At 32.4% G+C, this 12,882-nt stretch overlaps 1 long non-coding RNA gene across 1 annotated transcript in view; it reads left to right on the top strand.

Moving 5' to 3' along the window:
- The first annotated feature begins 9,286 nt into the window (after positions 1-9,286).
- The window catches only part of LOC124895977, a 9,534-nt gene continuing 5,938 nt past the window's right edge, over positions 9,287-12,882 (top strand). Inside the window, exon 1 of the long non-coding RNA XR_007052274.1 lies at positions 9,287-9,701. This is a non-coding gene — a long non-coding RNA (uncharacterized LOC124895977). The remainder of the gene's footprint in view (positions 9,702-12,882) is intronic.

Below are 12,882 nucleotides of genomic sequence, written 5' to 3'. Positions count from 1 at the left end.
ATCAATCATATCATTCAATTCAATGCGCCTCAACGTTTTTCCTTTTCTTTTTTTGTGTTTGGCAAAAGATATTCTTTCAACAAAATTGTCCTTGCCATTCAAATTTGGGCTTATATTTGCCCTTCAACTGTTAAGTCTCATATCTCCACTTGTGGTAGTAGACTATATGGTGACAACTTGGATTCCTACACGCTTTGTTTGGCCTGATCAGGGAAGACGTGTTTGCTTGAGTGACACATTTACTGGGTTAACATTACCCATAAGGTGTCACATTTATTCCATAATGGCTATTTTCTGGCACGCTGATTTTTCATTTCTCATGTTTGCGTTTGCTGTTGGACTAGCAGTCCAAGAGAGACCTACAAATCATTGAATTTGTTCAATCACAATGGAGTGCAAGGGTTTGTGGTTGCAAATGCCTAAATTCTGACGCTGAATGGACTCACAATCCAGCTATCAATTTCTCTTTTGGCCAATTTTAAACATAATTTTAACTTCTCAAGCTTTTCGTGTAATCTAAAGACTTAAAACTTTCTCTTGTTGTGGAGTTCGATCTAGGGAATTTTGAATTAAAAGTGACAAATAAGTTTATCAATTAAGTGTGAGTCCTTCAAGTTTTAAGAAATAGGTAAAAGTGACAAATTTTTTTCAGTTTTTTATTTTAACATTTTCGCTCTAACAACTATAGAAATTGTCGCAACAACTATAGAAGTTGTTCCAACAACCATCAAAATTGTTTGACAATTGTGCAAAGTTTTTCAACAACTGTTCGAAATTGTTGGACAACTTTGATAATTGTTGGAAACTTAATGCAATTGTCGAAAAACTTTGATAATTATTGAGACAACTAATGCAATTGTCGGACAATATTCTCATGATTGATACATCATTTATCTCTACAATATAGGTGGCAAGTGAAGTTCAGCCACGGGTCAATGCATCAAGAACTCACAATGCTTCTTACGAGCTAATACAAATATTGACAACTGAAAGTCTTTTGAACACGGCAACCCCAATACCATTTAAAATCCACAACACTAAATCTGATTCAATAGGTTAGTGGGTAAGTACGATCCTAGTTGGCATGCTAGGTGAAGTACTTGTAAATTCTAGTTGTCTTGTCACATAATTGCCATGTCATGTCATGTAATTAAAAAAAATTATCATATACTATAAAGGTATTTGTGGTCTTTATACTTACGGTGGGATAATTTTGATATCAAAATAAAAGAGAGGATTCAAACTTCTCAAATTTGACCTTAAAGTGCATGTTATTGCACTCCATGAAACACGAGCATAAAATACATGTTACTCCTGACCCGCATGAGTTTCAATTGTGTACGATCCAAAAAAAAAAAAAAAAAAAAAAAAAAAGGATGAGTCGATACTCGATCGTCTTTGATCATCACAATAATTCATTCAAATGTGAAGACATACATGAGGGGTCAACTTAAAAAAAAACTGTACAAATACAAATATTGTTTGATTTTGGACTTAATATACTATATAGTAAGTGAAGGCTTGTGAGCGACCAAGGCTATCCTTGTAATTTCATTTCACATTTTTCATATCTTTATGTGTTACTCTTTCAGGTGTCCACCTAATTTTCATCACCCCTTTCATTCTATTCTTTCCTTGACTTTGGCATTTTTTTTTTTTTCATATCTCTTTAGCTCCGAATTACTCTTTTACAACAATGATTTTATACTTTTTACTATGCTTGAAATTTCTTTTCTTAATATTTCATTTAGATAATTCTAATGACGTTTTGGTGGATTGTCTTTCCTATTGTTGCTTCAGCTATTTTTACGTTTTTGGTGAGTTTTTTTCATTTTTTTATACCCAATTTAGGCATCTTGATTTTTTCACTTCTGCAGTTAATAATTATTTGTATTCTTTATTTTGGTGTCGTAATTTAATATTGGTGTCTTTGATTTTCTTAATGTATTTGTTTTGTTTTTCTCCACTTTTTCTTTGTTGAATAGTATACATGCAACTATTTTTTTTACATGTTTTTGTTAAGCTTAACTGAGATTTTGTTTTCATTCTTTTATTATTTTTTTAATTTACATCATTTTATTTGGTATTATTGTTACAATGTTAGTTTTGATATTATTTATCACTAAAACAAAAGATAAACCCGCGTACAAAGCATTTCATGTAGTAGATTTTGTGAAAGTCATAAATAAATTATTTATCACTAGGATTGATAAATTATGTAGACGATTTTTGATGCTTAATGTGCTGAACGTCGGTATCTAATTTTACTAATAAATTGAAGCCTAGAATCATGTGCTAGTTAGGGGAGAGGGGAGGGCATAGAGATATGTAAAGTGTGAGAGAGAATGTGTAAGATTATGATATGCCTAAAATTGTAGGGCAAGAAGATATTTATTGTCTGAGCTGAGTTCTTCAAAGAAGAGGCAAGACGACTGAGTAATCCTAATCTGATTTTTTATTATAAGAATGACTGATCTATCTGATAGAACTTCTCAGGTAAATGCACAATTTTTTTTTCAATAGGTTTTTTTGCTCCAATTTATTTTAAATGACCCATCAATGAGTGTTATTGTTGTATAACATGGCAAAATAAGTATTGTTAGTGCAAAATAGTTGAATCTCTTTGTTTTGTTTCTGCAGAGACAAAGTAACATGTTGGGCAGAGGTATTGCTTCAATAGCTAAAAAATTATGTTTAATTAAAAAAAAAAATTGAAAGAGAGGAGCATAATAACAAGTGGTCCTCACAAAGAAAGAACTTGAATTAGGGGAAAGAGGTTTGTTATGAGCAAACAAGGCTCTGCCCAATCTATCTCCTCTTCAAGAGGGATGTAAATTGTGAGAGAGAATATGTAAGATTATGATATGAATATAAAAAAACTTGAATATTCATAGCACGTACACACATATATTATAGTATTGAAGAGCATATAATACATTTATATATATATATATTAAAAAATTAAACTTTTTAAGCTAAAGCAGAGAGTGATTGTTAAGGAAATCCAAAATTGTAGGCAAGAAGATATTTGTTGTCTGATCTGAGCTCTTCAAATAAGAGGCAAGACAACTGAGTAACCCTAATTTGATTTTTCGTTGTAAGAATAGCTGACCCATTTGATGAAACTTCTCAAGCAAAGGCATAATTTTTTTTGTCTTTCAATAGGTGTTTTTGCTCTAATTTATTTTAAATGATCTATCAATAAGTGTTATTATTGTATACCAGGGCAAAATAAGTATTGTTATTGAAAAATAGTTGATCTCTTTTTTTATTTATGCAGAGACAAAGTAACATATTGGGCAGAGTTATTGCTTAAATGACTAAAATTAAACCTGTCAACTAGATCGGGCTAGCCCGTTCCGGCTCGATTAGTCCGACCTGATTTGATCCGACCCGATAGGCGACCAGATAATTGAGCCTCTGATCCCAGATTGGGCCGTATAAGATGGCCAACCTGGTGGATCAGCCCAGTTACAAAATTGGACCTAGCCTATCGGTGACCCGGACAGGACCGAACCTATATTATTTTTTAAAAAAAATTATTGGAGTCATTTGAATTTTGGTCCAAAATGGACTGCTGGCCCAACAACTATAATGCAGTTTGAGGTCCAACGGCCATTTGGCCAAAATTTCTTTTTTTGTAAAAAAAAAAAAAAAAAAAAAATTAACTCAAATTTTTTCTATTAATATCCCAAATTCAAATTATTTTTCACACAATCTTATTCTCTAATTCTCCCAATCTCTTTCAAATATTCTAATTATCTTCTAAAGTACTCAATTTTATTTTGCAATTACAAATATCAAGCGAAAGTTTCTTAAAGTCGCAATTTTCGGATACTTTTAAATTTGATATTGTCGTTCCATCTCTTACTTTTAATTTTTAATTAGTGTATTAATTGTTGAATATTTATTTTTAATATTTTTATGTATTTTGAATATTTATTAGTTTAATTTATAATATGGACAAATTAAAAAACCTCGGTAATAATAGCAAAATTTGTTTGTTCCGAAAGTGATAATGATAGTAAAAAATTAATTGATGGAGATTCCGGTAGAGGTAATTTAAGTATTGGATACACACGTGTGCCTCTGGTACCAATTAGTCAATCTTTTAAGGATGAAATAAGTGTAGGTTCTCACGATATGAATTATTTAGAAGCCCCAAAAAATAATGGTATAGAAAAAGAAAATAAAGTAGACGCGGTTAATTTTGATGTAGATGATGAAAATATTGGTGAGACACCTGAAGTCGGAAATGCTAATGTTAGATCCGAATCGGTTAATCTTCATCCCCGTCCTCCCCGTGCCCCTGCAAGATCTCGTAGAAAAATTAGTATTGCATGAATTTTTTTTAGAAATAGAAGGAGAAAGTAAGGTGCAGTGCAATATTTGTGAAATTATATATGAGCATAAAATTGAAGGTAATAAAGAGGGTACGGGTTCGTTGATGAGACATTTAAAAGATAGACACGCAAGAGAGTTAAGTATTGCACAAGGTGGTGAGACTCTTGGCGGGCTAGCACAAACTAGATTGAACCCAACAACTGGTCAATTAGTTAAAAATTACAATAAAATGAAGGACCGGAAAAAATAACGAAAATGATAGTTGTGGGTTGTTTGCCTTTCACTTTTGCTTCTTCGGATGCTTTTATTCATTATATTCAATCAATTTATAATCCTATGTTTATAGATATTCCTAGAAGTACTTTTCGGACATATATTTTTAGACTCAATGCACAATATATTTATTATTTATCTGTGTTATTAAAAAATATTTCATGTAAAATTGTTTTAACTTCTGATCTTGGTCGTGTTGTTAACAAAAATGATTATTTAACAATTACTTATCACTGGATAGATAGTAATTTGGTTATGAAAAAATGTATTCTAACATTTTTGTATGATAAAGATCGTATACACTGGGAGATTTATTTTTGAATCTATTTCTAAAGTAGCAAAATATTATGGTATTGAAAGAAAAATGTTATGTATAGCTTTTGATAATGTATCTAACAATAAGGCTGCTGTTGAGTTGTTAAAAGTTGAACTTTCTCCGCAGTTACCTAAAATATTTCATGTTAAGTGTGTTTGTTATATATATAATTTAATCGTAAGAGATGTTCTTGAATTTTTTGAGTTTTATATTGAAAAGGTCCGGCTTGCTGCTGGTTCTATTCAAGAAAAATAATCAAAAAGCTAGAGTGAGAGAATTTAAAATCAAATGTGAATAAAATGAATTTAGACCTATATTTATGCCTGAAGAATGGAATACTAGATGAAATGCTACTTATACTTATTTAAAAACTTGTCTTATTTATAAAGTTTCTATTACAATGACTTTTAATCAATATTCTGGTTCTTTTTCTGACTATATGCTATATGATTCTGATTGGGCTGCAATTGATGATCTTAATAAATTTTTGAATTTTTTTTATATAGTTGCGGTTGAATTCTTGGTGCCTCTTATCCTACTGTTTGTAATATTTTGGCAAAATGGTTCGATGGACCCTTGTACTATATTTGTTTTGTAAGTTGGACACTTCTACTTACATGTTTATCATCTGGACCCTTGAACCCACTAAAAAGCAACATTTTAAACACTTTTTCAGTGAGTGTAACACACTCGCCCCACGTCAGCTGCCATGCCATCTTCCATGTTATTTTTATATATAAAAAATATTAATATTAAAATAAATAACAAAAAAAAAGAAAACAATCCCCCCTTCCTCTTTTCCCCCCTCTCTTCCCCTTTTTCTTTCTCTTTCCCAGTTTCTTATTATCCTTGTCTCTTTCTTCTTCTTCTTCTTCTTCTTCTACTCTCTCTCTTCTCCTTCTTCTTTTCTTTATAAACCCCAATCAATATATTCTGCTTCTAATGAATAAAAAAAAGTAGTTAAAATTATTAGATTTTATAAAAAAAAATTCATATGAATTCAAGATCCATAATACCCATTTTATATAATTGATTGTTTTAGTTATTTGGTATGAAATTTTAGATGTTTTTGTTAGCAGGTGATTTCATGGTAAAGTAATGAACATCTTTGACTGTGTTCTTCTTCTTGAGTTTGTTTGGCCAGTCAAATTAATGGTAACTGATGTCTTTGAAATTTTGTTAGCAGAATCGGATTCCATGATAAAATTGAAATGCAATTGAAATTTTAATAACCAAAAAGAAGTTCACAGTTTAGATTAGGGATGGTTGTGTTGAAATTGCATTCCAATTTTACCAAAAAGAAGTTCACAATTTAGATTAGGCTGCTATATTTCAATTACATTCCACTATATTCCTTGAAGTTCACAGTCAAATTAGGGGTGGTTATGTTGCTTGGGGGAATAGGGTGGTGGACGGGGGAACGGGCTGGGGGACGGGGAGAGTGCTGGATGGGGTGGGGAACGGTGGTGGACAGGCGGATGGGGTGGGGGACGGTGGTGGACTAGTGGATGGGGTAGGGGACGGTGGGGGAGGGGTGGGGTGTTGAATGGGGTTGGGGGAGGGGGTAGGGCCCTTTCTTTTAAATATTATTTTTGTAATTTTAAAGATATTTTTAAATTTAAAAAGCTGAAAAAATGTTGAATTTTTAAAAAATATTATTTTTAAAATTTTTAAAAATATTTTTAAATTTAAACAGCTGAAAAAATGTGTTTCACTCGCTCATACACGCGTGGCTACACACGCCTCATCCTAGTCAGCCCTTTTAATGCCACATAGGCCTAGTCAACGGTCAAAGGATTTGAAATATTGCTTTTTCGCGGTTTCAAGGATCCAGATGACAAACATATAAGTAGAAGTATCCAACTTACAAAACGGACATAGTACAAGGATCCATCGAACCATTTTTATTTAGCCGGCATTTCTTGTTTGCTTAACGAATATAAGAATAAAGAAGGTTATAAAGAAGCTATTACTGCTATGATTGCTAAATTTTAAAAATATTTTTATCCGCTTCCCCCAATTTATTTGATTGTTGCTATAATAAATTCATGTATAATATAATACTATGGTCGAATTTAATTTTATTATTTATAATGCTTTAGAGATACAACCTGAAGAAGAACCTTCTTTGTTTACGGCTATGAGTGATGTAAACAATTACATGGAAGCATTATATAACCATTATGCCGATTTACTTGATGAAGCTGTACCGACAAATATCACTCCAACCGATGCTCCTCAAGCTCCAGAAGAGCCATCATCTTCTAAAAGGCAGACATATAGTAGTTATCCCGATTACTTTTTTGGTTTAAATGTTTGAGACAGGGTGCAACCTTTATCACACAGAACAAATTCTCGGGAAAATCTTAAGTATTTTCTTTGACAGCCAATAGAGGATCTGCACGCTGAATTGGGGGAAGAATAATGAAAGACAATATCAGGTGCTTTCAAGATTAGCTAGAGATATATTGAATGTTCTAATGTCAACCATTGTATCGAAGAGCGCTTTTAGTCAGGGACGACAACAACTTGGAGACAACCCACGCTCATTGAGAAACAATGCTATGAATGTTCTAGTTTGCCTTAGAGATTGGATTAGAGCGGAACGAAGAAATCAAGGAATGGAGGAGGACCCGAAAAACAAACAAAATCTTGAAAAAATTATGACTTCAAGAGAGTATTCAGCACAATCAATTCCAATGCATGGTTTAGCCTTTACCCCCGTTGATTTTGACTTTCCTATGATAGTTTCTGTTAATATTAACATACATGAGTTGAAAAAAATGATAAAAATCTTATAGATTTTTCATTCGTGTAAATTATAAGTTTTGAATTATTTTACAATTAATAAAATACGATATTCATTCACTCCTTACTTATTTTATTTTACTTAAATTGAATGTCTAGTTTGAATTAAATATTTTTAATAGATTACTAATTTACTATCAAACTTTGCACTAAGTAATAAACATAACAAGTATATATACATATAATGAAAAATAAAAATAATGTTAGCAAATATTACTTAGACAACTAGTATTGACATATAAAAATACTATAAGTTTATCTTTTAAGTGTTGTATGTAAAATTGTAATTTTTTAATATATGTTTAAGAACTTCAAGTATTATTATATTAAGTAGAATACAGTGTAATCTTGTATGTATATATGCGTGTATATTTTCTAAAGTATTATAACATGTAATGTATATATCTTTCAAGTGGTATTTTAAGTAGCATATATTCTAAATATAAGTGTATATATTTTCTATAGACTCTAAAGTAGTATATATTTGATGTATACATGTGTATATGTTTTCTAAAATAGTATATGTATAGTGTATATATGTTATATGTAGTTTTTTAAGTAGTATATATATATATATATATATATATATATATATATATATATTATATTGTACGTATATGTGTATATATTTTATATAGACTCTAAAGTAGTATATATGTGTATATGTTTTTTAAAGTAGTATATAAATAATGTATATACGTTGTATGGAGATTGTTTCAAGTAGTATTTTAAGTATTATATATATTATATTGTACGTATATATGTGTATATATTTTCTATAGACTCTAAAGTAGTATATATTTAATGTATACATGTGTATATATTTTCTAAAATCTAAAGTAGTATAATATGTAATGTATATATGTTATACGTTTATTGTTTAACGTATTTTAAATATATATAGGTGTGAATATATAGTATATATTGAAAAAAATATGTAATTTTGAATTTTAATTTTTTTATTACATTTTGACCGACTTGGGCCGGTCACAGGCTGATTAGGCAGATTTTACTGTTGGGACCGAACCGGATCATCCATTAAGCCTGACCCGGGATCGGTCCAGCCCAAAAACCGCTAAGAAAAATTGGGCCGAAGTGGACCAGCTCGATTGACAAGTATGACTGAAACACTGCACGGGGCACCTTCAATTTCTTACTATCATCTATTTATCCAAGGTAACATGTTTATCTTTAATTTGTAACCGCGAGAATCGTGTGATATCAAAATATTTTGTGCCACATGTTCCTAGGCTTACAAGTATATATTTTTCTTTCTTCATTTGCAAATAGGATGGACGTTCGGTATTTGATTCGGTATTTTTAAAATTTGAATTCGATAATTCGATAATCGGTATTTAAACATAGATACCATACATCATACTTATAAATATCGGTTCGGTAATTCGGTATTCGGTAAATTAAACTTCGATTCGGTATGGTATTTGGTAATACCATATTAAAGTTGGAGATGTACAAATATACGTTTAAACTTCAAAAAGTATCTTTAATAGAAACCTTATTTAGTATTTTTTTTGTTGTTTTTTACGAATTTATTATTAAGTTCAAGTGATTCTTTGAAATGACCAGTACTATTGTCTAAGTTATATATATATATATTCGATATTCGGTAAATATCGAATAGCAAACAGTATTAATATCTTGTACCAAATCTAATTTCAAATATCGAAATATTAAAATTTTACTTCCAAATATCATATCAAATACCAAATAATCGAATATCAATTACCAAATTTTTTGATTGGATTTGATAATTTGATTTTTGGTATTTCATGCCAGCCCTACCTGGAAATACTGGTTGCATTTTGACATAGCGGTAACTTTTCCTTCTTCTACCTCCTTCAGGGTTCAAGCATCTGATGATTTATACAGGGGAGGGCATAGTTATCAGCAACGCATTTCTATTCCGCCGCGAATCCAGCATATCCAACTAATAATGGAGGTTCTTTCTTTCTATTTTATGTTTCTGTATATTAATTATGTGGAAAGTTGTATTTTTAATTTGATAAATGACACAAATTAGGTACTTGGAGAGGAGATAGATTAGGCAGAGCCTTGTTTGCTTACAACAAACCTCTTCCCCTAATTCAAGTTCTTTATATGTGAGAATCATTGTTATTATGCTCCTCTCTTTCAAATATTTTTTTTCTAATTAAACACAATTTTTTTGAATTTGAGATATTGATTGGGTACCATTAGTTTGGATAGAAAGAGAAAAGTTGTCACAATTAAGTGTACTTGACAAGTTAGTCCGTTGTAATATTTTACACAATGTCTCTCTCCTTAGTTTCGCAACTTGCATTATGCTTTTTTGTAAATTTTGTCACTGTTGTAGTGTGTAATTATTATTATTATTGATGTTGGTAATAGTGTAATTATACAAGATAGCAGTAAGCTTCTTGTTTATTCAACAATGGAGAAAGTACAGAGTTTGATAGTGTTTGTAGAAGAAGGGAAAGAAGAGAACTGAGAGAAGAAGAAGATGAGAGAGAAGAGTAAATGCTTGTATTGAATGAATAGAACAATGTACATTTTTTATGTATATATATTAGCTTGTGATATGCCTAACTAACTCAACTAGCCGTTAACTACTTTGTAACTAACTATTAGAACAGTTATAGCTGAAAGCTGGAACCAAGTCTACTTTGTTTTCTGTTTGAGTTCACTACTTCACTACTTCTTCAATGTCTTCAACACTCCCCCTCAAGTTAGGAAGGTGTGAAGATGTCACAGATTCCTAGCTTGGTATTTAGATGAGTTTGTTGAGCTCTTATAGCATGTCTGCAGGTTGATCTTGAGTAGCAATGTAGTGTATCTAGATCATTCCTTGGACTATTTTTTCCCTTATAAAGAAACAATCAATATCAACATGCTTTGTCCTCTCATGATATATTGGATTAGCAGCTATTTGTAGTGCAGACTTGCTATCACTGAACACATCCACAGGTAGTATTGCTTCACTTCCAATTTCCTTCATCAGACCTAGAATCCATACCAGTTCAGCTGTCACTGCTGCAAGACTTCTAAATTCTGCCTCAGCTGAGCTCCTAGAGACAGTGTTTTGTTTCTTTGATTTCCAGGATACTACTGACTCTCCAATCTTCACAAAGTAACCAGTTACAGACCTTCTAGTTTGAGAACAAGCTGCCCAGTCTGCATCACAGTAGGCACTCACTTTATTATCTGAACCACTAGACAACAACACACTTTGACCCGGTTGTCCTTTCACATACTTTACTACTCTGAGTGCTGCCTCCATGTGTGATCTTTTAGGATCTTGAAGAAACTGACTGAGTGTTTGAACACAAAAGGCTATGTCTGGCCTTGTCATAGTTAGGTACAATAGCTGTCCAGTCAATTTTTGATAAGCACCTTGGTTTGCTGGTGGATCCTAAGTAGTCTGTCCATGCTTAACATGCTCATCTAACTGTCTAGATGTTAGCTTGGTGTTGTAGTTCATAGGCATAGCTGCAGGCTTGGCTGCTGATAAGCCTAGCTCAGATAGTAACTCTAAAGCATATTTTCTCTGATGCATCAGTATTCCTTTGTCAGACCTTGCAAATTCTATTCCTAGGAAGTATCTCAGCTCACCTAGATCCTTTATCTTGAAGTTTTGGTGTAGAATTGTCTTGGTCTCTTCTATCAGCTTTACACTATCTCCTGTGATCAACATGTCATCAACATATACTAGTACAAGAATGATGCCTTCTGTTGTCTTCCTGATATACAAGGATGGATCATACTGACTCTGAATGAAGTGAGATCTTACCAAAACCTCTGATAGCTTGGTGTCCATTGCCTTGGTGCTTGTTTAAGACCATATAAGGATTTGAGTAGTCTACATACTGCATTCTCCCCCTGACTAGAAAATCCTTAAGGTAGATCCATGTACACTTCATCATTAAGATCACCATTTAGGAAAGCATTGTAGACATCCATTTGTTGGACACACCAGTGATTTCTAGCTGCTGCTGCAAGTACAGTTCTTACTGTCTTGTCTTCATCTTTACTACTGGAGAAAATGTTTCTTGGTAATCAATGCATTCTCTTTGTCCATAACCTTTTGCTACTAGTCTTGCTTTAAACCTCTCAACTTCACCTGATGCCTTATACTTTACTTTATATATCCATCTGCAACCAATAGCCTTCTTTCCTTCAGGCAAGGTAACAACCTTCCAGGTGTTGTTAGAATTCAATGCTTCTATTTTATTCTTCATTGTTTCTACCCATCTAGGGTCTTTGCAGGCTTCAGAGTAGCTTGTAGGTTCAGTAACACATGAAGTGTTATGACTGAGAAAGTCTACATAAGACACATGATTTGCAAGAGCATGAGGTACTTTCTTTGTGTTTTTGGAAACAAAGTCATTCATCCATGCAGGTGACTTTCTTTCTCTTGTTGACTTTCTTTGATCCTGAGATGCAACTGGTTGAGATGCAGCTTGTGTAGTGGTAGGAATACTCTGGAGTCGTTGCTCTTGTTGAGTAGCCCCTTGACTTCTACTTGACCTCCTTTGGTATACCTTTATTATGGACTGTCTGAGAGTAGGTTCCTTTGGCGGTAGCTGCTCTTGCTGACTGTCTGAGGTAATAGTTCTTTGGGATGAGACCTATATAAGAATCTGCATGACCTCAGTAGTTACTGGATATTGATCTTCTAAAGGGAACACATGTTGAGGTGCCTGAGGCTGCTTCTTGAGTTCCTTAAAAGGAAATATATCTTCCCTGAATGACACATCTCTACATACAGAAAAAATGTTAGTAGATAAATCATATAGAACATATTCCTTAGTAGATAAATCATATAGAACATATCCCTTCTGAGTACTAGAGTACCCCATCATGATGCATGTCCTTGTTCTAGACATGAGCTTATCATGTTCATTTAGTACTTTGGCATAGCACAGACATCCCATTACTCTGAGATGATCACAATTTGGTTGCTTACCATACAATTTTTCATAAGGACTCACAAGCTGAATGACTGGACTAGGCAACTTATTGATGATATATACTGCAGTTAGAACACAATAACCCCAAAACCTTATTGGAATTTTAGCCTGAAATCTGATAGCTCTCGTCACTTCTAGTATGTGTCTGTGTTTTCTCTCAGCAACACCATTTTA

This window comes from Capsicum annuum, chromosome 2 (genome assembly GCF_002878395.1).
Source record: "Capsicum annuum cultivar UCD-10X-F1 chromosome 2, UCD10Xv1.1, whole genome shotgun sequence".
Classification (NCBI taxonomy): Eukaryota; Viridiplantae; Streptophyta; class Magnoliopsida; order Solanales; family Solanaceae; genus Capsicum; species Capsicum annuum.
Note: the sequence above shows the minus strand (reverse complement) of the source record. Positions and strands in the feature narration are given on the sequence as shown.